Raw genomic sequence first — 26,553 nt, 5'->3', positions numbered from 1 at the left:
TGTAAAACCCTAGTTTGAAACCCTAACCCTAATGGTAAACCCTAGTTTGTAACCCTAACCCTAATGCAAAACCCTAGTTTGAAACCCTAACCCTAATGTAAAACGCTAGTTTGTAACCCTAACCCTAATGTAAAACCCTAGTTTGAAACCCTAACCCTAATGTAAAACCCTAGTTTGAAGCATTAACCCTAATGTAAAACCCTTGTTTGAAACCCTTACCCTAATGTTAAACCCTAGTTTGAAACCCTAACCCTAACGTAAAACCCTAGTTTGAAACCCTAACCCTAATGTAAAACCCTAGTTTGTAACCCTAACCCTAATTTGAAAACCGAGTTTGAAACGCTAACCCTAACGTAAAACCCTAGTTTGAATCCCTAAACCTAATGTAAAACCCTATTTTGAAACCGTAACCCTAATTTGAAACCCTAGTTTGAAACCCTAACCCTAATGTAAAACACTAGTTTGTAACCCTAACCCTAATTTGAAACCCTAGTTTGAAACCCTAACCCTAATGCAAAACCCTAGTTTGAAACCCTAACCCTAATGTTAAACCCTAGTTTGAAACCCTAACCCTAATTTGAAACCGTAGTTTGAAAACCTAACCCTAATATAAAACCCTAGTTTGAAACCCTAACCCTAACATAAAACCCTAGTTTGAATCCCTAACCCTAATGTAAAACCCTAGTTTGTAACCCTAACCCTAATGTAAAACCCTAGTTTGAAACCCTAACCCTAACGTAAAACCCTAGTTTGAATCCCTAACCCTAATGCAAAACCCTAGTTTGAAACCCTAACCCTAATGTAAAACCCTAGTTTGTAACCCTAATCCTAATGTAAAACCCTAGTTTGAAACCGTAACCCTAATTTGAAACCCTAGTTTGAAACCCTAACCCTAATTTGAAACCGTAGTTTGAAAACCTAACCCTAATATAAAACCCTAGTTTGAAACCCTAACCCTAACGTAAAACCCTAGTTTGAATCCCTAACCCTAATGCAAAACCCTAGTTTGAAACCCTAACCCTAATGTAAAACCCTAGTTTGTAACCCTAACCCTAATGTGAAACCCTAGTTTGAAACACTAACCCTAATGTAAAACACTAGTTTGAAACCGTAACGCTAATTTGAAACCCTAGTTTGAAACACTTGCCCTAATGTAAAACCCTAGTTTGAAACCGTAACCCTAATTTGAAACCCTAGTTTGAAACCCTAACCCTAATTTGAAACCCTAGTTTGAAACCCTAACCCTAATGCAAAACCCTTGTTTGAAACCCTAACCCTAATGTAAAACCCTAGTTTGTAACCCTAACCCTAATGTAAAACCCTAGTTTGAAACTCTAACCCTAATTTGAAACCCCTTGTTTGTAACCCTAACCCTAATTTGAAACCCTAGTTTGAAACCCTAACCCTAATGTTAAACCCTAGTTTGAAACCCTAACCCTAATTTGAAACCCTAGTTTGAAACCCTAACCCTAATGTTAAACCCTAGTTTGTAACCCTAACCCTAATATAAAAACCCTAGTTTGAAACCCTAACCCTAATGTTAAACCCTAGTTTGAAACCCTAACCCTAATGTAAAACCCCTTGTTTGTAACCCTAACCCTAATTTGAAACCCTAGTTTGAAACCCTAACCCTAATGTTAAACCCTAGTTTGAAACCCTAACCCTAATTTGAAACCGTAGTTTGAAAACCTAACCCTAATATAAAACCCTAGTTTGAAACCCTAACCCTAACGTAAAACCCTAGTTTGAATCCCTAACCCTAATGCAAAACACTAGTTTGAAACCCTAACCCTAATGTAAAACCCTAGTTTGTAACCCTAATCCTAATGTAAAACCCTAGTTTGAAACACTAACCCTAATGTAAAACACTAGTTTGAAACCGTAACGCTAATTTGAAACCCTAGTTTGAAACACTAACCCTAATGCAAAACCCTTGTTTGAAACCCTAACCCTAATGTAAAACCCTAGTTTGTAACCCTAACCCTAACGTAAAACCCTAGTTTGAATCCCTAACCCTAATGCAAAACCCTAGTTTGAAACCCTAACCCTAATGTAAAACCCTAGTTTGTAACCCTAATCCTAATGTAAAACCCTAGTTTGAAACCGTAACCCTAATTTGAAACCCTAGTTTGAAACCCTAACCCTAATTTGAAACCCTAGTTTGAAACCCAAACCCTAATGCAAAACCCTTGTTTGAAACCCTAACCCTAATGTAAAACCCTAGTTTGAATCCCTAACCCTAATGTAAAACCCTAGTTTGTAACCCTAACCCTAATGTAAAACCCTAGTTTGAAACCCTTACCATAATGTAAAACCCTAGTTTGTAACCCTAACCCTAATGTAAAACCCTAGTTTGAAACCCTAACCCTAATGTAAAACCCTAGTTTGAAGCATTAACCCTAATGTAAAACCCTTGTTTGAAACCCTAACCCTAATATTAAACCCTAGTTTGAAACCCTAACCCTAACGTAAAACCCTAGTTTGAAACCCTAACCCTAATGTAAAACTCTAGTTTGAAACCCTAACCCTAATGTTAAACCCTAGTTTGTAACCCTAACCCTAATATAAAAACCCTAGTTTGAAACCCTAACCCTAATGTTAAACCCTAGTTTGAAACCCTAACCCTAATGTAAAACCCCTTGTTTGTAACCCTAACCCTAATTTGAAACCCTAGTTTGAAACCCTAACCCTAATGTTAAACCCTAGTTTGAAACCCTAACCCTAATTTAAAACCGTAGTTTGAAAACCTAACCCTAATATAAAACCCTAGTTTGAAACCCTAACCCTAACGTAAAACCCTAGTTTGAATCCCTAACCCTAATGCAAAACACTAGTTTGAAACCCTAACCCTAATGTAAAACCCTAGTTTGTAACCCTAATCCTAATGTAAAACCCTAGTTTGAAACACTAACCCTAATGTAAAACACTAGTTTGAAACCGTAACGCTAATTTGAAACCCTAGTTTGAAACACTAACCCTAATGCAAAACCCTTGTTTGAAACCCTAACCCTAATGTAAAACCCTAGTTTGTAACCCTAACCCTAACGTAAAACCCTAGTTTGAATCCCTAACCCTAATGCAAAACCCTAGTTTGAAACCCTAACCCTAATGTAAAACCCTAGTTTGTAACCCTAATCCTAATGTAAAACCCTAGTTTGAAACCGTAACCCTAATTTGAAACCCTAGTTTGAAACCCTAACCCTAATTTGAAACCCTAGTTTGAAACCCTAACCCTAATGCAAAACCCTTGTTTGAAACCCTAACCCTAATGTAAAACCCTAGTTTGAATCCCTAACCCTAATGTAAAACCCTAGTTTGTAACCCTAACCCTAATGTAAAACCCTAGTTTGAAACCCTAACCATAATGTAAAACCCTAGTTTGAATCCCTAACCCTAATGTAAAACCCTAGTTTGTAACCCTAATCCTAATGTAAAACCCTAGTTTGAAACACTAACCCTAATGCAAAACCCTTGTTTGAAACCCTAACCCTAACGTAAAACCCTAGTTTGAATCCCTAACCCTAATGCAAAACCCTAGTTTGAAACCCTAACCCTAATGTAAAACCCTAGTTTGTAACCATAATCCTAATGTAAAACCCTAGTTTGAAACCGTAACCCTAATTTGAAACCCTATTTTGAAACCCTAACCCTAATGTAAAACCCTAGTTTGTAACCCTAACCCTAATTTGAAAACCGAGTTTGAAACGCTAACCCTAACGTAAAACCCTAGTTTGAATCCCTAAACCTAATGTAAAACCCTATTTTGAAACCGTAACCCTAATTTGAAACCCTAGTTTGAAACCCTAACCCTAATGTAAAACACTAGTTTGTAACCCTAACCCTAATTTGAAACCCTAGTTTGAAACCCTAACCCTAATGCAAAACCCTAGTTTGAAACCCTAACCCTAATGTTAAACCCTAGTTTGAAACCCTAACCCTAATTTGAAACCGTAGTTTGAAAACCTAACCCTAATATAAAACCCTAGTTTGAAACCCTAACCCTAACATAAAACCCTAGTTTGAATCCCTAACCCTAATGTAAAACCCTAGTTTGTAACCCTAACCCTAATGTAAAACCCTAGTTTGAAACCCTAACCCTAACGTAAAACCCTAGTTTGAATCCCTAACCCTAATGCAAAACCCTAGTTTGAAACCCTAACCCTAATGTAAAACCCTAGTTTGTAACCCTAATCCTAATGTAAAACCCTAGTTTGAAACCGTAACCCTAATTTGAAACCCTAGTTTGAAACCCTAACCCTAATTTGAAACCGTAGTTTGAAAACCTAACCCTAATATAAAACCCTAGTTTGAAACCCTAACCCTAACGTAAAACCCTAGTTTGAATCCCTAACCCTAATGCAAAACCCTAGTTTGAAACCCTAACCCTAATGTAAAACCCTAGTTTGTAACCCTAACCCTAATGTGAAACCCTAGTTTGAAACACTAACCCTAATGTAAAACACTAGTTTGAAACCGTAACGCTAATTTGAAACCCTAGTTTGAAACACTTGCCCTAATGTAAAACCCTAGTTTGAAACCGTAACCCTAATTTGAAACCCTAGTTTGAAACCCTAACCCTAATTTGAAACCCTAGTTTGAAACCCTAACCCTAATGCAAAACCCTTGTTTGAAACCCTAACCCTAATGTAAAACCCTAGTTTGTAACCCTAACCCTAATGTAAAACCCTAGTTTGAAACTCTAACCCTAATTTGAAACCCCTTGTTTGTAACCCTAACCCTAATTTGAAACCCTAGTTTGAAACCCTAACCCTAATGTTAAACCCTAGTTTGAAACCCTAACCCTAATTTGAAACCCTAGTTTGAAACCCTAACCCTAATGTTAAACCCTAGTTTGTAACCCTAACCCTAATATAAAAACCCTAGTTTGAAACCCTAACCCTAATGTTAAACCCTAGTTTGAAACCCTAACCCTAATGTAAAACCCCTTGTTTGTAACCCTAACCCTAATATAAAACCCTAGTTTGAAACCCTAACCCTAACGTAAAACCCTAGTTTGAATCCCTAACCCTAATGCAAAACACTAGTTTGAAACCCTAACCCTAATGTAAAACCCTAGTTTGTAACCCTAATCCTAATGTAAAACCCTAGTTTGAAACACTAACCCTAATGTAAAACACTAGTTTGAAACCGTAACGCTAATTTGAAACCCTAGTTTGAAACACTAACCCTAATGCAAAACCCTTGTTTGAAACCCTAACCCTAATGTAAAACCCTAGTTTGTAACCCTAACCCTAACGTAAAACCCTAGTTTGAATCCCTAACCCTAATGCAAAACCCTAGTTTGAAACCCTAACCCTAATGTAAAACCCTAGTTTGTAACCCTAATCCTAATGTAAAACCCTAGTTTGAAACCGTAACCCTAATTTGAAACCCTAGTTTGAAACCCTAACCCTAATTTGAAACCCTAGTTTGAAACCCAAACCCTAATGCAAAACCCTTGTTTGAAACCCTAACCCTAATGTAAAACCCTAGTTTGAATCCCTAACCCTAATGTAAAACCCTAGTTTGTAACCCTAACCCTAATGTAAAACCCTAGTTTGAAACCCTTACCATAATGTAAAACCCTAGTTTGTAACCCTAACCCTAATGTAAAACCCTAGTTTGAAACCCTAACCCTAATGTAAAACCCTAGTTTGAAGCATTAACCTTAATGTAAAACCCTTGTTTGAAACCCTAACCCTAATATTAAACCCTAGTTTGAAACCCTAACCCTAACGTAAAACCCTAGTTTGAAACCCTAACCCTAATGTAAAACTCTAGTTTGAAACCCTAACCCTAATGTTAAACCCTAGTTTGTAACCCTAACCCTAATATAAAAACCCTAGTTTGAAACCCTAACCCTAATGTTAAACCCTAGTTTGAAACCCTAACCCTAATGTAAAACCCCTTGTTTGTAACCCTAACCCTAATTTGAAACCCTAGTTTGAAACCCTAACCCTAATGTTAAACCCTAGTTTGAAACCCTAACCCTAATTTAAAACCGTAGTTTGAAAACCTAACCCTAATATAAAACCCTAGTTTGAAACCCTAACCCTAACGTAAAACCCTAGTTTGAATCCCTAACCCTAATGCAAAACACTAGTTTGAAACCCTAACCCTAATGTAAAACCCTAGTTTGTAACCCTAATCCTAATGTAAAACCCTAGTTTGAAACACTAACCCTAATGTAAAACACTAGTTTGAAACCGTAACGCTAATTTGAAACCCTAGTTTGAAACACTAACCCTAATGCAAAACCCTTGTTTGAAACCCTAACCCTAATGTAAAACCCTAGTTTGTAACCCTAACCCTAACGTAAAACCCTAGTTTGAATCCCTAACCCTAATGCAAAACCCTAGTTTGAAACCCTAACCCTAATGTAAAACCCTAGTTTGTAACCCTAATCCTAATGTAAAACCCTAGTTTGAAACCGTAACCCTAATTTGAAACCCTAGTTTGAAACCCTAACCCTAATTTGAAACCCTAGTTTGAAACCCTAACCCTAATGCAAAACCCTTGTTTGAAACCCTAACCCTAATGTAAAACCCTAGTTTGAATCCCTAACCCTAATGTAAAACCCTAGTTTGTAACCCTAACCCTAATGTAAAACCCTAGTTTGAAACCCTAACCATAATGTAAAACCCTAGTTTGAATCCCTAACCCTAATGTAAAACCCTAGTTTGTAACCCTAATCCTAATGTAAAACCCTAGTTTGAAACACTAACCCTAATGCAAAACCCTTGTTTGAAACCCTAACCCTAATGTAAAACCCTAGTTTGTAACCCTAACCCTAATGTAAAACACTAGTTTGAAACCCTAACCCTAACGTAAAACCCTAGTTTGAATCCCTAACCCTAATGCAAAACCCTAGTTTGAAACCCTAACCCTAATGTAAAACCCTAGTTTGTAACCCTAATCCTAATGTAAAACCCTAGTTTGAAACCGTAACCCTAATTTGAAACCCTATTTTGAAACCCTAACCCTAATTTGAAACCCTAGTTTGAAACCCTAACCCTAATGCAAAACCCTTGTTTGAAACCCTAACCCTAATGTAAAACCCTAGTTTGTAACCCTAACCCTAATGTAAAACCCTAGTTTGAAACCCTAACCCTAATGTAAAACCCTAGTTTGAAACCCTAACCCTAATGTTAAACCCTAGTTTGTAACCCGAACCCTAATATAAAAACCCTAGTTTGAAACTCTAACCCTAACGTAAAACCCTAGTTTGAATCCCTAACCCTAATGTAAAACCCTAGTTTGTAACCCTACCCCTAATGTAAAACCCTAGTTTGAAACCCTAACCATAATGTAAAACCCTAGTTTGAAACCCTAACCCTAATGGTAAACCCTAGTTTGAAACCCTAACCCTAATGTAAAACCCTAGTTTGAAGCATTAACCCTAATGTAAAACCCTAGTTTGAAAGCCTAACCATAATGTAAAACCCTAGTTTGAAACCCTAACCCTAATGGTAAACCCTAGTTTGTAACCCTAACCCTAATGCAAAACCCTAGTTTGAAACCCTAACCCTAATGTAAAACGCTAGTTTGTAACCCTAACCCTAATGTAAAACCCTAGTTTGAAACCCTAACCCTAATGTAAAACCCTAGTTTGAAGCATTAACCCTAATGTAAAACCCTTGTTTGAAACCCTTACCCTAATGTTAAACCCTAGTTTGAAACCCTAACCCTAACGTAAAACCCTAGTTTGAAACCCTAACCCTAATGTAAAACCCTAGTTTGTAACCCTAACCCTAATTTGAAAACCGAGTTTGAAACGCTAACCCTAACGTAAAACCCTAGTTTGAATCCCTAAACCTAATGTAAAACCCTATTTTGAAACCGTAACCCTAATTTGAAACCCTAGTTTGAAACCCTAACCCTAATGTAAAACACTAGTTTGTAACCCTAACCCTAATTTGAAACCCTAGTTTGAAACCCTAACCCTAATGCAAAACCCTAGTTTGAAACCCTAACCCTAATGTTAAACCCTAGTTTGAAACCCTAACCCTAATTTGAAACCGTAGTTTGAAAACCTAACCCTAATATAAAACCCTAGTTTGAAACCCTAACCCTAACATAAAACCCTAGTTTGAATCCCTAACCCTAATGTAAAACCCTAGTTTGTAACCCTAACCCTAATGTAAAACCCTAGTTTGAAACCCTAACCCTAACGTAAAACCCTAGTTTGAATCCCTAACCCTAATGCAAAACCCTAGTTTGAAACCCTAACCCTAATGTAAAACCCTAGTTTGTAACCCTAATCCTAATGTAAAACCCTAGTTTGAAACCGTAACCCTAATTTGAAACCCTAGTTTGAAACCCTAACCCTAATTTGAAACCGTAGTTTGAAAACCTAACCCTAATATAAAACCCTAGTTTGAAACCCTAACCCTAACGTAAAACCCTAGTTTGAATCCCTAACCCTAATGCAAAACCCTAGTTTGAAACCCTAACCCTAATGTAAAACCCTAGTTTGTAACCCTAACCCTAATGTGAAACCCTAGTTTGAAACACTAACCCTAATGTAAAACACTAGTTTGAAACCGTAACGCTAATTTGAAACCCTAGTTTGAAACACTTGCCCTAATTTGAAACCCTAGTTTGAAACCCTAACCCTAATTTGAAACCGTAGTTTGAAAACCTAACCCTAATATAAAACCCTAGTTTGAAACCCTAACCCTAACGTAAAACCCTAGTTTGAATCCCTAACCCTAATGCAAAACCCTAGTTTGAAACCCTAACCCTAATGTAAAACCCTAGTTTTTAACCCTAACCCTAATGTGAAACCCTAGTTTGAAACACTAACCCTAATGTAAAACACTAGTTTGAAACCGTAACGCTAATTTGAAACCCTAGTTTGAAACACTTGCCCTAATGTAAAACCCTAGTTTGAAACCGTAACCCTAATTTGAAACCCTAGTTTGAAACCCTAACCCTAATTTGAAACCCTAGTTTGAAACCCTAACCCTAATGCAAAACCCTTGTTTGAAACCCTAACCCTAATGTAAAACCCTAGTTTGTAACCCTAACCCTAATGTAAAACCCTAGTTTGAAACTCTAACCCTAATTTGAAACCCCTTGTTTGTAACCCTAACCCTAATTTGAAACCCTAGTTTGAAACCCTAACCCTAATGTTAAACCCTAGTTTGAAACCCTAACCCTAATTTGAAACCCTAGTTTGAAACCCTAACCCTAATGTTAAACCCTAGTTTGTAACCCTAACCCTAATATAAAAACCCTAGTTTGAAACCCTAACCCTAATGTTAAACCCTAGTTTGAAACCCTAACCCTAATGTAAAACCCCTTGTTTGTAACCCTAACCCTAATTTGAAACCCTAGTTTGAAACCCTAACCCTAATGTTAAACCCTAGTTTGAAACCCTAACCCTAATTTGAAACCGTAGTTTGAAAACCTAACCCTAATATAAAACCCTAGTTTGAAACCCTAACCCTAACGTAAAACCCTAGTTTGAATCCCTAACCCTAATGCAAAACACTAGTTTGAAACCCTAACCATAATGTAAAACCCTAGTTTGTAACCCTAATCCTAATGTAAAACCCTAGTTTGAAACCGTAACCCTAATTTGAAACCCTAGTTTGAAACCCTAACCCTAATTTGAAACCCTAGTTTGAAACCCTAACCCTAATGCAAAACCCTTGTTTGAAACCCTAACCCTAATGTAAAACCCTAGTTTGAATCCCTAACCCTAATGTAAAACCCTAGTTTGTAACCCTAACCCTAATGTAAAACCCTAGTTTGAAACCCTAACCATAATGTAAAACCCTAGTTTGAATCCCTAATCCTAATGTAAAACCCTAGTTTGAAACACTAACCCTAATGTAAAACACTAGTTTGAAACCGTAACGCTAATTTGAAACCCTAGTTTGAAACACTAACCCTAATGCAAAACCCTTGTTTAAAACCCTAACCCTAATGTAAAACCCTAGTTTGTAACCCTAACCCTAATGTAAAACCCTAGTTTGAAACCCTAACCCTAACGTAAAACCCTAGTTTGAATCCCTAACCCTAATGCAAAACCCTAGTTTGAAACCCTAACCCTAATGTAAAACCCTAGTTTGTAACCCTAATCCTAATGTAAAACCCTAGTTTGAAACCGTAACCCTAATTTGAAACCCTAGTTTGAAACCCTAACCCTAATTTGAAACCGTAGTTTGAAAACCTAACCCTAATATAAAACCCTAGTTTGAAACCCTAACCCTAACGTAAAACCCTAGTTTGAATCCCTAACCCTAATGCAAAACCCTAGTTTGAAACCCTAACCCTAATGTAAAACCCTAGTTTGTAACCCTAACCCTAATGTGAAACCCTAGTTTGAAACACTAACCCTAATGTAAAACACTAGTTTGAAACCGTAACGCTAATTTGAAACCCTAGTTTGAAACACTTGCCCTAATGTAAAACCCTAGTTTGAAACCGTAACCCTAATTTGAAACCCTAGTTTGAAACCCTAACCCTAATTTGAAACCCTAGTTTGAAACCCTAACCCTAATGCAAAACCCTAGTTTGAAACCCTAACCATAATGTAAAACCCTAGTTTGAATCCCTAATCCTAATGTAAAACCCTAGTTTGAAACACTAACCCTAATGTAAAACACTAGTTTGAAACCGTAACGCTAATTTGAAACCCTAGTTTGAAACACTAACCCTAATGCAAAACCCTTGTTTGAAACCCTAACCCTAATGTAAAACCCTAGTTGGTAACCCTAACCCTAATGTAAAACCCTAGTTTGAAACCCTAACCCTAACGTAAAACCCTAGTTTGAATCCCTAACCCTAATGCAAAACCCTAGTTTGAAACCCTAACCCTAATGTAAAACCCTAGTTTGTAACCCTAATCCTAATGTAAAACCCTAGGTTGAAACCGTAACCCTAATTTGAAACCCTAGTTTGAAACCCTAACCCTAATTTGAAACCGTAGTTTGAAAACCTAACCCTAATATAAAACCCTAGTTTGAAACCCTAACCCTAACGTAAAACCCTAGTTTGAATCCCTAACCCTAATGCAAAACCCTAGTTTGAAACCCTAACCCTAATGTAAAACCCTAGTTTGTAACCCTAACCCTAATGTGAAACCCTAGTTTGAAACACTAACCCTAATGTAAAACACTAGTTTGAAACCGTAACGCTAATTTGAAACCCTAGTTTGAAACACTTGCCCTAATGTAAAACCCTAGTTTGAAACCGTAACCCTAATTTGAAACCCTAGTTTGAAACCCTAACCCTAATTTGAAACCCTAGTTTGAAACCCTAACCCTAATGCAAAACCCTTGTTTGAAACCCTAACCCTAATGTAAAACCCTAGTTTGTAACCCTAACCCTAATGTAAAACCCAAGTTTGAAACTCTAACCCTAATGTAAAACCCTAGTTTGAAACCCTAACCCTAATGTTTAACCCTAGTTTGTAACCCTAACCCTAATATAAAAACCCTAGTTTGAAACCCTAACCCTAATGTTAAACCCTAGTTTGAAACCCTAACCCTAATGTAAAACCCCTTGTTTGTAAAACTAACCCTAATTTGAAACCCTAGTTTGAAACCCTAACCCTAATGTTAAACCCTAGTTTGAAACCCTAACCCTAATTTGAAACCGTAGTTTGAAAACCTAACCCTAATATAAAACCCTAGTTTGAAACCCTAACCCTAACGTAAAACCCTAGTTTGAATCCCTAACCCTAATGTAAAACCCTAGTTTGTAACCCTACCCCTAATGTAAAACCCTAGTTTGAAACCCTAACCATAATGTAAAACCCTAGTTTGAAACCCTAACCCTAATGGTAAACCCTAGTTTGAAACCCTAACCCTAATGTAAAACCCTAGTTTGAAGCATTAACCCTAATGTAAAACCCTAGTTTGAAAGCCTAACCATAATGTAAAACCCTAGTTTGAAACCCTAACCCTAATGGTAAACCCTAGTTTGTAACCCTAACCCTAATGCAAAACCCTAGTTTGAAACCCTAACCCTAATGTAAAACCCTAGTTTGTAACCCTAACCCTAATGTAAAACCCTAGTTTGAAACCCTAACCCTAATGTAAAACCCTAGTTTGAAGCATTAACCCTAATGTAAAACCCTTGTTTGAAACCCTAACCCTAATGTTAAACCCTAGTTTGAAACCCTAACCCTAACGTAAAACCCTAGTTTGAAACCCTAACCCTAATGTAAAACCCTAGTTTGTAACCCTAACCCTAATTTGAAAACCGAGTTTGAAACACTAACCCTAACGTAAAACCCTAGTTTGAATCCCTAAACCTAATGTAAAACCCTATTTTGAAACCGTAACCCTAATTTGAAACCCTAGTTTGAAACCCTAACCCTAATGTAAAACACTAGTTTGTAACCCTAACCCTAATGCAAAACCCTAGTTTGAAACCCTAACCCTAATGTTAAACCCTAGTTTGAAACCCTAACCCTAATTTGAAACCGTAGTTTGAAAACCTAACCCTAATATAAAACCCTAGTTTGAAACCCTAACCCTAACATAAAACCCTAGTTTGAATCCCTAACCCTAATGCAAAACCCTAGTTTGAAACCCTAACTCTAATGTAAAACCCTAGTTTGTAACCCTAACCCTAATGTAAAACCCTAATTTGAAACACTAACCCTAATGTAAAACACTAGTTTGAAACCGTAACGCTAATTTGAAACCCTAGTTTGAAACACTTACCCTAATGTAAAACCCTAGTTTGAAACCGTAACCCTAATTTGAAACCCTAGTTTGAAACCCTAACCCTAATTTGAAACCCTAGTTTGTAACCCTAACCCTAATGTAAAACCCTAGTTTGAAACCCTAACCCTAATGTAAAACCCTAGTTTGAAACCCTAACCCTAATGTTAAACCCTAGTTTGTAACCCTAACCCTAATATAAAAACCCTAGTTTGAAACCCTAACCCTAATGTTAAACCCTAGTTTGAAACCCTAACCCTAATGTAAAACCCCTTGTTTGTAACCCGAACCCTAATTTGAAACCCTAGTTTTAAACCCTAACCCTAATGTTAAACCCTAGTTTGAAACCATAACCCTAATTTGAAACCGTAGTTTGAAAACCTAACCCTAATATAAAACCCTAGTTTGAAACCCTAACCCTAACGTAAAACCCTAGTTTGAATGCCTAACCCTAATGCAAAACCCTAGTTTGAAACCCTAACCCTAATGTAAAACCCTAGTTTGTAACCCTAATCCTAATGTAAAACCCTAGTTTGAAACACTAACCCTAATGTAAAACCCTAGTTTGAAACCGTAACCCTAATTTGAAACCCTAGTTTGAAACCCTAACCCTAATTTGAAACCCTAGTTTGAAACCCTAACCCTAATGCAAAACACTTGTTTGAAACCCTAACCCTAATGTAAAACCCTAGTTTGTAACCCTAACCCTAATGTAAAACCCTAGTTTGAAACCCTAACCCTAATGTAAAACCCTAGTTTGAAACACTAACCCTAATGTTAAACCCTAGTTTGTAACCCTAACCCTAATATAAAAACCCTAGTTTGAAACCCTAACCCTAATGTTAAACCCTAGTTTGAAACCCTAACCCTAATGTAAAACCCCTTGTTTGTAACCCTAACCCTAATTTGAAACCCTAGTTTGAAACCCTAACCCTAATGTTAAACCCTAGTTTGAAACCCTAACCCTAATTTGAAACCCTAGTTTGAAAACCTAACCCTAATATAAAACCCTAGTTTTAAACCCTAACCCTAACGTAAAACCCTAGTTTGAATCCCTAACCCTAATGTAAAACCCTAGTTTGTAACCCTAACCCTAATGTAAAACCCTAGTTTGAAACCCTAACCATAATGTAAAACCCTAGCTTGAAACCCTAACCCTAATGGTAAACCCTAGTTTGAAACCCTAACCCTAATGTAAAACCCTAGTTTGAAGCATTAACCCTAATGTAAAACCCTAGTTTGAAACCCTAACCATAATGTAAAACCCTAGTTTGAAACCCTAACCCTAATGGTAAAACCTAGTTTGTAACCCTAACCCTAATGCAAAACCCTAGTTTGAAACCCTAACCCTAATATAAAAAACCCTAGTTTGAAACCCTAACCCTAATGTTAAACCCTAGTTTGAAACCCTAACCCTAATGTAAAACCCCTTGTTTGTAACCCTAACCCTAATGTTAAACCCTAGTTTGAAACCAAAACCCTAACGTAAAACCCTAGTTTGAAACCCTAACCCTAATGTAAAACCCTAGTTTGTAACCCTAACCCTAATTTGAAAACCGAGTTTGAAACGCTAACCCTAACGTAAAACCCTAGTTTGAATCCCTAACCCTAATGTAAAACCCTATTTTGAAACCGTAACCCTAATTTGAAACCCTAGTTTGAAAACCTAACCCTAATGTAAAACACTAGTTTGTAACCCTAACCCTAATTTGAAACCCTAGTTTGACACCCTAACCCTAATGCAAAACCCTAGTTTGAAACCCTAACCCTAATGTAAAACCCTAGTTTGAAACCCTAACCCTAATGTTAAACCCTAGTTTGAAACCCTAACCCTAATTTGAAACCCTAGTTTGAAACACTTACCCTAATGTAAAACCCTAGTTTGAAACCGTAACCCTAATTTGAAACCCTAGTTTGAAACCCTAACCCTAATGCAAAACCCTTGTTTGAAACCCTAACCCTAATGTAAAACCCTAGTTTGTAACCCTAACCCTAATGTAAAACCCTAGTTTGAAACCCTAACCCTAATGTAAAACCCTAGTTTGAAACCCTAACCCTAATGTTAAACCCTAGTTTGTAACCCTAACCCTAATATAAAAACCCTAGTTTGAAACCCTAACCCTAATTTGAAACCCTAGTTTGAAACCCTAACCCTAATATTAAACCCTAGTTTGAAACCCTAACCCTAATTTGAAACCGTAGTTTGAAAACCTAACCCTAATATAAAACCCTAGTTTGAAACCCTAACCCTAACGTAAAACCCTAGTTTGAATCCCTAACCCTAATGCAAAACCCTAGTTTGAAACCCTAACCCTAATGTAAAACCCTAGTTTTTAACCCTTATCCTAATGTAAAACCCTAGTTTGAAACACTAACCCTAATGTAAAACACTAGTTTGAAACCGTAACGCTAATTTGAAACCCTAGTTTGAAACACTTGCCCTAATGTAAAACCCTAGTTTTGCAACCGTAACCCTAATTTGAAACCCTAGTTTGAAACCCTAACCCTAATTTGAAACCCTAGTTTGAAACCCTAACCCTAATGCAAAACCCTTGTTTGAAACCCTAACCCTAATGTAAAACCCTAGTTTGTAACCCTAACCCTAATGTTAAACCCTAGTTTGTAACCCTAACCCTAATATAAAACCCCTTGTTTGTAACCCTAAACCTAATTTGAAACTCTAGTTTGAAACCCTAACCCTAATGTTAAACCCTAGTTTGAAACCCTAAACCTAATTTGAAACCGTAGTTTGAAAACCTAACCCTAATATAAAACCCTAGTTTTAAACCCTAACCCTAACGTAAAACCCTAGTTTGAATCCCTAACCCTAATGTAAAACCCTAGTTTGTAACCCTAACCCTAATGTAAAACCCTAGTTTGAAACCCTAACCATAATGTAAAACCCTAGTTTGAAACCCTAACCCTAATGGTAAACCCTAGTTTGAAACCCTAACCCTAATGTAAAACCCTAGTTTGAAGCATTAACCCTAATGTAAAACCCTAGTTTGAAACCCTAACCATAATGTAAAACCCTAGTTTGAAACCCTAACCCTAATGTTAAACCCTAGTTTGTAACCCTAACCCTAATATAAAAACCCTAGTTTGAAACCCTAACCCTAATGTTAAACCCTAGTTTGAAACCCTAACCCTAATGTAAAACCCCTTGTTTATAACCCTAACCCTAATTTGAAACCCTAGTTTGAAACCCTAACCCTAATGTTAAACCCTAGTTTGAAACCCTAACCCTAATTTGAAACCGTAGTTTGAAAACCTAACCCTAATATAAAACCCTAGTTTGAAACCCTAACCCTAACGTAAAACCCTAGTTTGAATCCCTAACCCGAATGCAAAACACTAGTTTGAAACCCTAACCCTAATGTAAAACCCTAGTTTGTAACCCTAATCCTAATGTAAAACCCTAGTTTGAAACACTAACCCTAATGTAAAACACTAGTTTGAAACCGTAACGCTAATTTGAAACCCTAGTTTGAAACACTAACCCTAATGCAAAACCCTTGTTTGAAACCCTAACCCTAATGTAAAACCCTAGTTTGTAACCCTAACCCTAACGTAAAACCCTAGTTTGAATCCCTAACCCTAATGCAAAACCCTAGTTTGAAACCCTAACCCTAATGTAAAACCCAAGTTTGTAACCCTAATCCTAATGTAAAACCCTAGTTTGAAACCGTAACCCTAATTTGAAACCCTAGTTTGAAACCCTAACCCTAATTTGAAACCCTAGTTTGAAACCCTAACCCTAATGCAAAACCCTTGTTTGAAACCCTAACCCTAATGTAAAACCCTAGTTTGAATCCCTAACCCTAATGTAAAACCCTAGTTTGTAACCCTAACCCTAATGTAAAACCCTAGTATGAAACCCTAACCATAATGTAAAACCCTAGTTTGAATCCCTAACCCTAATGTAAAACCCTAGTTTGTAACCCTAATCCTAATGTAAAACCCTAGTTTGAAACACTAACCCTAATGTAAAACACTAGTTTGAAACCGTAACGCTAATTTGAAACCCTAGTTTGAAACACTAATCCTAATGCAAAACCCTTGTTTGAAACCCTAACCCTAATGTAAAACCCTAGTTTGTAACCCTAACCCTAATGTAAAACACTAGTTTGAAACCCTAACCCTAACGTAAAACCCTAGTTTGAATCCCTAACCCTAATGCAAAACCCTAGTTTGAAACCCTAACCCTAATGTAAAACCCTAGTTTGTAACCCTAATCCTAATGTAAAACCCTAGTTTGAAACCGTAACCCTAATTTGAAACCCTATTTCGAAACCCTAACCCTAATTTGAAACCCTAGTTTGAAACCCTAACCCTAATGCAAAACCCTTGTTTGAAACCCTAACCCTAATGTAAAACCCTAGTTTGTAACCCTAACCCTAATGTAAAACCCTAGTTTGAAACCCTAACCCTAATGTAAAACCCTAGTTTGAAACCCCTACCCTAATGTTAAACCCTAGTTTGTAACCCTAACCCTAATATAAAAACCCTAGTTTGAAACTCTAACCCTAATGTTAAACCCTAGTTTGAAACCCTAACCCTAATGTAAAACCCCTTGTTTGTAACCCTAACCCTAATTTGAAACCCTAGTTTGAAACCCTAACCCTAATGTTAAACCCTAGTTTGAAACCCTAACCCTAATTTGAAACCCTAGTTTGAAAACCTAACCCTAATATAAAACCCTAGTTTTAAACCCTAACCCTAACGTAAAACCCTAGTTTGAATCCCTAACCCTAATGTAAAACCCTAGTTTGTAACCCTAACCCTAATGTAAAACCCTAGTTTGAAACCCTAACCATAATGTAAAACCCTAGCTTGAAACCCTAACCCTAATGGTAAACCCTAGTTTGAAACCCTAACCCTAATGTAAAACCCTAGTTTGAAGCATTAACCCTAATGTAAAACCCTAGTTTGAAACCCTAACCATAATGTAAAACCCTAGTTTGAAACCCTAACCCTAATGGTAAAACCTAGTTTGTAACCCTAACCCTAATGCAAAACCCTAGTTTGAAACCCTAACCCTAATATAAAAAACCCTAGTTTGAAACCCTAACCCTAATGTTAAACCCTAGTTTGAAACCCTAACCCTAATGTAAAACCCCTTGTTTGTAACCCTAACCCTAATGTTAAACCCTAGTTTGAAACCAAAACCCTAACGTAAAACCCTAGTTTGAAACCCTAACCCTAATGTAAAACCCTAGTTTGTAACCCTAACCCTAATTTGAAAACCGAGTTTGAAACGCTAACCCTAACGTAAAACCCTAGTTTGAATCCCTAACCCTAATGTAAAACCCTATTTTGAAACCGTAACCCTAATTTGAAACCCTAGTTTGAAAACCTAACCCTAATGTAAAACACTAGTTTGTAACCCTAACCCTAATTTGAAACCCTAGTTTGACACCCTAACCCTAATGCAAAACCCTAGTTTGAAACCCTAACCCTAATGTAAAACCCTAGTTTGAAACCCTAACCCTAATGTTAAACCCTAGTTTGAAACCCTAACCCTAATTTGAAACCCTAGTTTGAAACACTTACCCTAATGTAAAACCCTAGTTTGAAACCGTAACCCTAATTTGAAACCCTAGTTTGAAACCCTAACCCTAATGCAAAACCCTTGTTTGAAACCCTAACCCTAATGTAAAACCCTAGTTTGTAACCCTAACCCTAATGTAAAACCCTAGTTTGAAACCCTAACCCTAATGTAAAACCCTAGTTTGAAACCCTAACCCTAATGTTAAACCCTAGTTTGTAACCCTAACCCTAATATAAAAACCCTAGTTTGAAACCCTAACCCTAATTTGAAACCCTAGTTTGAAACCCTAACCCTAATATTAAACCCTAGTTTGAAACCCTAACCCTAATTTGAAACCGTAGTTTGAAAACCTAACCCTAATATAAAACCCTAGTTTGAAACCCTAACCCTAACGTAAAACCCTAGTTTGAATCCCTAACCCTAATGCAAAACCCTAGTTTGAAACCCTAACCCTAATGTAAAACCCTAGTTTTTAACCCTTATCCTAATGTAAAACCCTAGTTTGAAACACTAACCCTAATGTAAAACACTAGTTTGAAACCGTAACGCTAATTTGAAACCCTAGTTTGAAACACTTGCCCTAATGTAAAACCCTAGTTTTGCAACCGTAACCCTAATTTGAAACCCTAGTTTGAAACCCTAACCCTAATTTGAAACCCTAGTTTGAAACCCTAACCCTAATGCAAAACCCTTGTTTGAAACCCTAACCCTAATGTAAAACCCTAGTTTGTAACCCTAACCCTAATGTTAAACCCTAGTTTGTAACCCTAACCCTAATATAAAACCCCTTGTTTGTAACCCTAAACCTAATTTGAAACTCTAGTTTGAAACCCTAACCCTAATGTTAAACCCTAGTTTGAAACCCTAAACCTAATTTGAAACCGTAGTTTGAAAACCTAACCCTAATATAAAACCCTAGTTTTAAACCCTAACCCTAACGTAAAACCCTAGTTTGAATCCCTAACCCTAATGTAAAACCCTAGTTTGTAACCCTAACCCTAATGTAAAACCCTAGTTTGAAACCCTAACCATAATGTAAAACCCTAGTTTGAAACCCTAACCCTAATGGTAAACCCTAGTTTGAAACCCTAACCCTAATGTAAAACCCTAGTTTGAAGCATTAACCCTAATGTAAAACCCTAGTTTGAAACCCTAACCATAATGTAAAACCCTAGTTTGAAACCCTAACCCTAATGGTAAACCCTAGTTTGTAACCCTAACCCTAATGCAAAACCCTAGTTTGAAACCCTAACCCTAATGTAAAACCCTAGTTTGTAACCCTAACCCTAATGTAAAACCCTAGTTTGAAACCCTAACCCTATTGTAAAACCCTAGTTTGAAGCATTAACCCTAATGTAAAACCCTTGTTTGAAACCCTAACCCGAATATTAAACCCTAGTTTGAAACCCTAACCCTAACGTAAAACCCTAGTTTGAAACCCTAACCCTAATGTAAAACTCTAGTTTGAAACCCTAACCCTAATGTTAAACCCTAGTTTGTAACCCTAACCCTAATATAAAAACCCTAGTTTGAAACCCTAACCCTAATGTTAAACCCTAGTTTGAAACCCTAACCCTAATGTAAAACCCCTTGTTTATAACCCTAACCCTAATTTGAAACCCTAGTTTGAAACCCTAACCCTAATGTTAAACCCTAGTTTGAAACCCTAACCCTAATTTGAAACCGTAGTTTGAAAACCTAACCCTAATATAAAACCCTAGTTTGAAACCCTAACCCTAACGTAAAACCCTAGTTTGAATCCCTAACCCGAATGCAAAACACTAGTTTGAAACCCTAACCCTAATGTAAAACCCTAGTTTGTAACCCTAATCCTAATGTAAAACCCTAGTTTGAAACACTAACCCTAATGTAAAACACTAGTTTGAAACCGTAACGCTAATTTGAAACCCTAGTTTGAAACACTAACCCTAATGCAAAACCCTTGTTTGAAACCCTAACCCTAATGTAAAACCCTAGTTTGTAACCCTAACCCTAACGTAAAACCCTAGTTTGAATCCCTAACCCTAATGCAAAACCCTAGTTTGAAACCCTAACCCTAATGTAAAACCCAAGTTTGTAACCCTAATCCTAATGTAAAACCCTAGTTTGAAACCGTAACCCTAATTTGAAACCCTAGTTTGAAACCCTAACCCTAATTTGAAACCCTAGTTTGAAACCCTAACCCTAATGCAAAACCCTTGTTTGAAACCCTAACCCTAATGTAAAACCCTAGTTTGAATCCCTAACCCTAATGTAAAACCCTAGTTTGTAACCCTAACCCTAATGTAAAACCCTAGTATGAAACCCTAACCATAATGTAAAACCCTAGTTTGAATCCCTAACCCTAATGTAAAACCCTAGTTTGTAACCCTAATCCTAATGTAAAACCCTAGTTTGAAACACTAACCCTAATGTAAAACACTAGTTTGAAACCGTAACGCTAATTTGAAACCCTAGTTTGAAACACTAATCCTAATGCAAAACCCTTGTTTGAAACCCTAACCCTAATGTAAAACCCTAGTTTGTAACCCTAACCCTAATGTAAAACACTAGTTTGAAACCCTAACCCTAACGTAAAACCCTAGTTTGAATCCCTAACCCTAATGCAAAACCCTAGTTTGAAACCCTAACCCTAATGTAAAACCCTAGTTTGTAACCCTAATCCTAATGTAAAACCCTAGTTTGAAACCGTAACCCTAATTTGAAACCCTATTTCGAAACCCTAACCCTAATTTGAAACCCTAGTTTGAAACCCTAACCCTAATTCAAAACCCTTGTTTGAAACCCTAACCCTAATGTAAAACCCTAGTTTGTAACCCTAACCCTAATGTAAAACCCTAGTTTGAAACCCTAACCCTAATGTAAAACCCTAGTTTGAAACCCTAACCCTAATGTTAAACCCTAGTTTGTAACCCTAACCCTAATATAAAAACCCTAGTTTGAAACTCTAACCCTAATGTTAAACCCTAGTTTGAAACCCTAACCCTAATGTAAAACCCCTTGTTTGTAACCCTAACCCTAATTTGAAACCCTAGTTTGAAACCCTAACCCTAATGTTAAACCCTAGTTTGAAACCCTAACCCTAATTTGAAACCCTAGTTTGAAACCCTAACCCTAATTTGAAACCCTAGTTTGAAACCCTAACCCTAATGCAAAACCCTTGTTTGAAACCCTAACCCTAATGTAAAACCCTAGTTTGAATCCCTAACCCTAATGTAAAACCCTAGTTTGTAACCCTAACCCTAATGTAAAACCCTAGTTTGAAACCCTAACCATAATGTAAAACCCTAGTTTGAATCCCTAATCCTAATGTAAAACCCTAGTTTGAAACACTAACCCTAATGTAAAACACTAGTTTGAAACCGTAACGCTAATTTGAAACCCTAGTTTGAAACACTAACCCTAATGCAAAACCCTTGTTTGAAACCCTAACCCTAATGTAAAACCCTAGTTTGTAACCCTAACCCTAATGTAAAACCCTAGTTTGAAACCCTAACCCTAACGTAAAACCCTAGTTTGAATCCCTAACCCTAATGCAAAACCCTAGTTTGAAACCCTAACCCTAATGTAAAACCCTAGTTTGTAACCCTAATCCTAATGTAAAACCCTAGTTTGAAACCGTAACCCTAATTTGAAACCCTAGTTTGAAACCCTAACCCTAATTTGAAACCGTAGTTTGAAAACCTAACCCTAATATAAAACCCTAGTTTGAAACCCTAACCCTAACGTAAAACCCTAGTTTGAATCCCTAACCCTAATGCAAAACCCTAGTTTGAAACCCTAACCCTAAAGTAAAACCCTAGTTTGTAACCCTAACCCTAATGTGAAACCCTAGTTTGAAACACTAACCCTAATGTAAAACACTAGTTTGAAACCGTAACGCTAATTTGAAACCCTAGTTTGAAACACTTGCCCTAATGTAAAACCCTAGTTTGAAACCGTAACCCTATTTTGAAACCCTAGTTTGAAACCCTAACCCTAATTTGAAACCCTAGTTTGAAACCCTAACCCTAATGCAAAACCCTTGTTTGAAACCCTAACCCTAATGTAAAACCCTAGTTTGTAACCCTAACCCTAATGTAAAACCCTAGTTTGAAACTCTAACCCTAATGTAAAACCCTAGGTTGAAACCCTAACCCTAATGTTTAACCCTAGTTTGTAACCCTAACCCTAATATAAAAACCCTAGTTTGAAACCCTAACCCTAATGTTAAACCCTAGTTTGAAACCCTAACCCTAATGTAAAACCCCTTGTTTGTAAAACTAACCCTAATTTGAAACCCTAGTTTGAAACCCTAACCCTAATGTTAAACCCTAGTTTGAAACCCTAACCCTAATTTGAAACCGTAGTTTGAAAACCTAACCCTAATATAAAACCCTAGTTTGAAACCCTAACCCTAACGTAAAACCCTAGTTTGAATCCCTAACCCTAATGTAAAACCCTAGTTTGTAACCCTACCCCTAATGTAAAACCCTAGTTTGAAACCCTAACCATAATGTAAAACCCTAGTTTGAAACCCTAAACCTAATGGTAAACCCTAGTTTGAAACCCTAACCCTAATGTAAAACCCTAGTTTGAAGCATTAACCCTAATGTAAAACCCTAGTTTGAAAGCCTAACCATAATGTAAAACCCTTGTTTGAAACCCTAACCCTAATGGTAAACCCTAGTTTGTAACCCTAACCCTAATGCAAAACCCTAGTTTGAAACCCTAACCCTAATGTAAAACCCTAGTTTGTAACCCTAACCCTAATGTAAAACCCTAGTTTGAAACCCTAACCCTAATGTAAAACCCTAGTTTGAAGCATTAACCCTAATGTAAAACCCTTGTTTGAAACCCTAACCCTAATGTTAAACCCTAGTTTGAAACCCTAACCCTAACGTAAAACCCTAGTTTGAAACCCTAACCCTAATGTAAAACCCTAGTTTGTAACCCTAACCCTAATTTGAAAACCGAGTTTGAAACGCTAACCCTAACGTAAAACCCTAGTTTGAATCCCTAAACCTAATGTAAAACCCTATTTTGAAACCGTAACCCTAATTTGAAACCCTAGTTTGAAACCCTAACCCTAATGTAAAACACTAGTTTGTAACCCTAACCCTAATTTGAAACCCTAGTTTGAAACCCTAACCCTAATGCAAAACCCTAGTTTGAAACCCTAACCCTAATGTTAAACCCTAGTTTGAAACCCTAACCCTAATTTGAAACCGTAGTTTGAAAACCTAACCCTAATATAAAACCCTAGTTTGAAACCCTAACCCTAACATAAAACCCTAGTTTGAATCCCTAACCCTAATGCAAAACCCTAGTTTGAAACCCTAACTCTAATGTAAAACCCTAGTTTGTAACCCTAACCCTAATGTAAAACCCTAATTTGAAACACTAACCCTAATGTAAAACACTAGTTTGAAACCGTAACGCTAATTTGAAACCCTAGTTTGAAACACTTACCCTAATGTAAAACCCTAGTTTGAAACCGTAACCCTAATTTGAAACCCTAGTTTGAAACCCTAACCCTAATTTGAAACCCTAGTTTGTAACCCTAACCCTAATGTAAAACCCTAGTTTGAAACCCTAACCCTAATGTAAAACCCTAGTTTGAAACCCTAACCCTAATGTTAAACCCTAGTTTGTAACCCTAACCCTAATATAAAAACCCTAGTTTGAAACCCTAACCCTAATGTTAAACCCTAGTTTGAAACCCTAACCCTAATGTAAAACCCCTTGTTTGTAACCCGAACCCTAATTTGAAACCCTAGTTTTAAACCCTAACCCTAATGTTAAACCCTACTTTGAAACCCTAACCCTAATTTGAAACCGTAGTTTGAAAACCTAACCCTAATATAAAACCCTAGTTTGAAACCCTAACCCTAACGTAAAACCCTAGTTTGAAACCCTAACCCTAATGTAAAACCCTAGTTTGTAACCCTAATCCTAATGTAAAACCCTAGTTTGAAACACTAACCCTAATGTAAAACCCTAGTTTGAAACCGTAACCCTAATTTGAAACCCTAGTTTGAAACCCTAACCCTAATTTGAAACCCTAGTTTGAAACCCTAACCCTAATGCAAAACACTTGTTTGAAACCCTAACCCTAATGTAAAACCCTAGTTTGTAACCCTAACCCTAATGTAAAACCCTAGTTTGAAACCCTAACCCTAATGTAAAACCCTAGTTTGAAACACTAACCCTAATGTTAAACCCTAGTTTGTAACCCTAACCCTAATATAAAAACCCTAGTTTGAAACCCTAACCCTAATGTTAAACCCTAGTTTGAAACCCTAACCCTAATGTAAAACCCCTTGTTTGTAACCCTAACCCTAATTTGAAACCCTAGTTTGAAACCCTAACCCTAATGTTAAACCCTAGTTTGAAACCCTAACCCTAATTTGAAACCCTAGTTTGAAAACCTAACCCTAATATAAAACCCTAGTTTTAAACCCTAACCCTAACGTAAAACCCTAGTTTGAATCCCTAACCCTAATGTAAAACCCTAGTTTGTAACCCTAACCCTAATGTAAAACCCTAGTTTGAAACCCTAACCATAATGTAAAACCCTAGCTTGAAACCCTAACCCTAATGGTAAACCCTAGTTTGAAACCCTAACCCTAATGTAAAACCCTAGTTTGAAGCATTAACCCTAATGTAAAACCCTAGTTTGAAACCCTAACCATAATGTAAAACCCTAGTTTGAAACCCTAACCCTAATGGTAAAACCTAGTTTGTAACCCTAACCCTAATGCAAAACCCTAGTTTGAAACCCTAACCCTAATATAAAAAACCCTAGTTTGAAACCCTAACCCTAATGTTAAACCCTAGTTTGAAACCCTAACCCTAATGTAAAACCCCTTGTTTGTAACCCTAACCCTAATGTTAAACCCTAGTTTGAAACCAAAACCCTAACGTAAAACCCTAGTTTGAAACCCTAACCCTAATGTAAAACCCTAGTTTGTAACCCTAACCCTAATTTGAAAACCGAGTTTGAAACGCTAACCCTAACGTAAAACCCTAGTTTGAATCCCTAACCCTAATGTAAAACCCTATTTTGAAACCGTAACCCTAATTTGAAACCCTAGTTTGAAAACCTAACCCTAATGTAAAACACTAGTTTGTAACCCTAACCCTAATTTGAAACCCTAGTTTGACACCCTAACCCTAATGCAAAACCCTAGTTTGAAACCCTAACCCTAATGTAAAACCCTAGTTTGAAACCCTAACCCTAATGTTAAACCCTAGTTTGAAACCCTAACCCTAATTTGAAACCGTAGTTTGAAAACCTAACCCTAATATAAAACCCTAGTTTGAAACCCTAACCCTAACGTAAAACCCTAGTTTGAATCCCTAACCCTAATGCAAAACCCTAGTTTGAAACCCTAACTCTAATGTAAAACCCTAGTTTGTAACCCTAACCTAATGTAAAACCCTAATTTGAAACACTAACCCAAATGTAAAACACTAGTTTGAAACCGTAACGCTAATTTGAAACCCTAGTTTGAAACACTTACCCTAATGTAAAACCCTAGTTTGAAACCGTAACCCTAATTTGAAACCCTAGTTTGAAACCCTAACCCTAATTTGAAACCTTAGTTTGAAACCCTTACCCTAATGCAAAACCCTTGTTTGAAACCCTAACCCTAATGTAAAACCCTAGTTTGTAACCCTAACCCTAATGTAAAACCCTAGTTTGAAACCCTAACCCTAATGTAAAACCCTAGTTTGAAACCCTAACCCTAATGTTAAACCCTAGTTTGTAACCCTAACCCTAATATAAAAACCCTAGTTTGAAACCCTAACCCTAATTTGAAACCCTAGTTTGAAACCCTAACCCTAATATTAAACCCTAGTTTGAAACCCTAACCCTAATTTGAAACCGTAGTTTGAAAACCTAACCCTAATATAAAACCCTAGTTTGAAACCCTAACCCTAACGTAAAACCCTAGTTTGAATCCCTAACCCTAATGCAAAACCCTAGTTTGAAACCCTAACCCTAATGTAAAACCCTAGTTTTTAACCCTAATCCTAATGTAAAACCCTAGTTTGTAACCCTAACCCTAATTTGAAAACCGAGTTTGAAACGCTAACCCTAACGTAAAACCCTAGTTTGAATCCCTAACCCTAATGTAAAACCCTATTTTGAAACCGTAACCCTAATTTGAAACCCTAGTTTGAAAACCTAACCCTAATGTAAAACACTAGTTTGTAACCCTAACCCTAATTTGAAACCCTAGTTTGACACCCTAACCCTAATGCAAAACCCTAGTTTGAAACCCTAACCCTAATGTAAAACCCTAGTTTGAAACCCTAACCCTAATGTTAAAC

This window comes from Vanacampus margaritifer, chromosome 17, assembly GCF_051991255.1.
Source record: "Vanacampus margaritifer isolate UIUO_Vmar chromosome 17, RoL_Vmar_1.0, whole genome shotgun sequence".
Lineage (NCBI taxonomy): Eukaryota > Metazoa > Chordata > Actinopteri > Syngnathiformes > Syngnathidae > Vanacampus > Vanacampus margaritifer.
The sequence above is the reverse complement of the archived record's forward strand: the minus strand, read 5'-3'. Positions refer to the sequence as shown.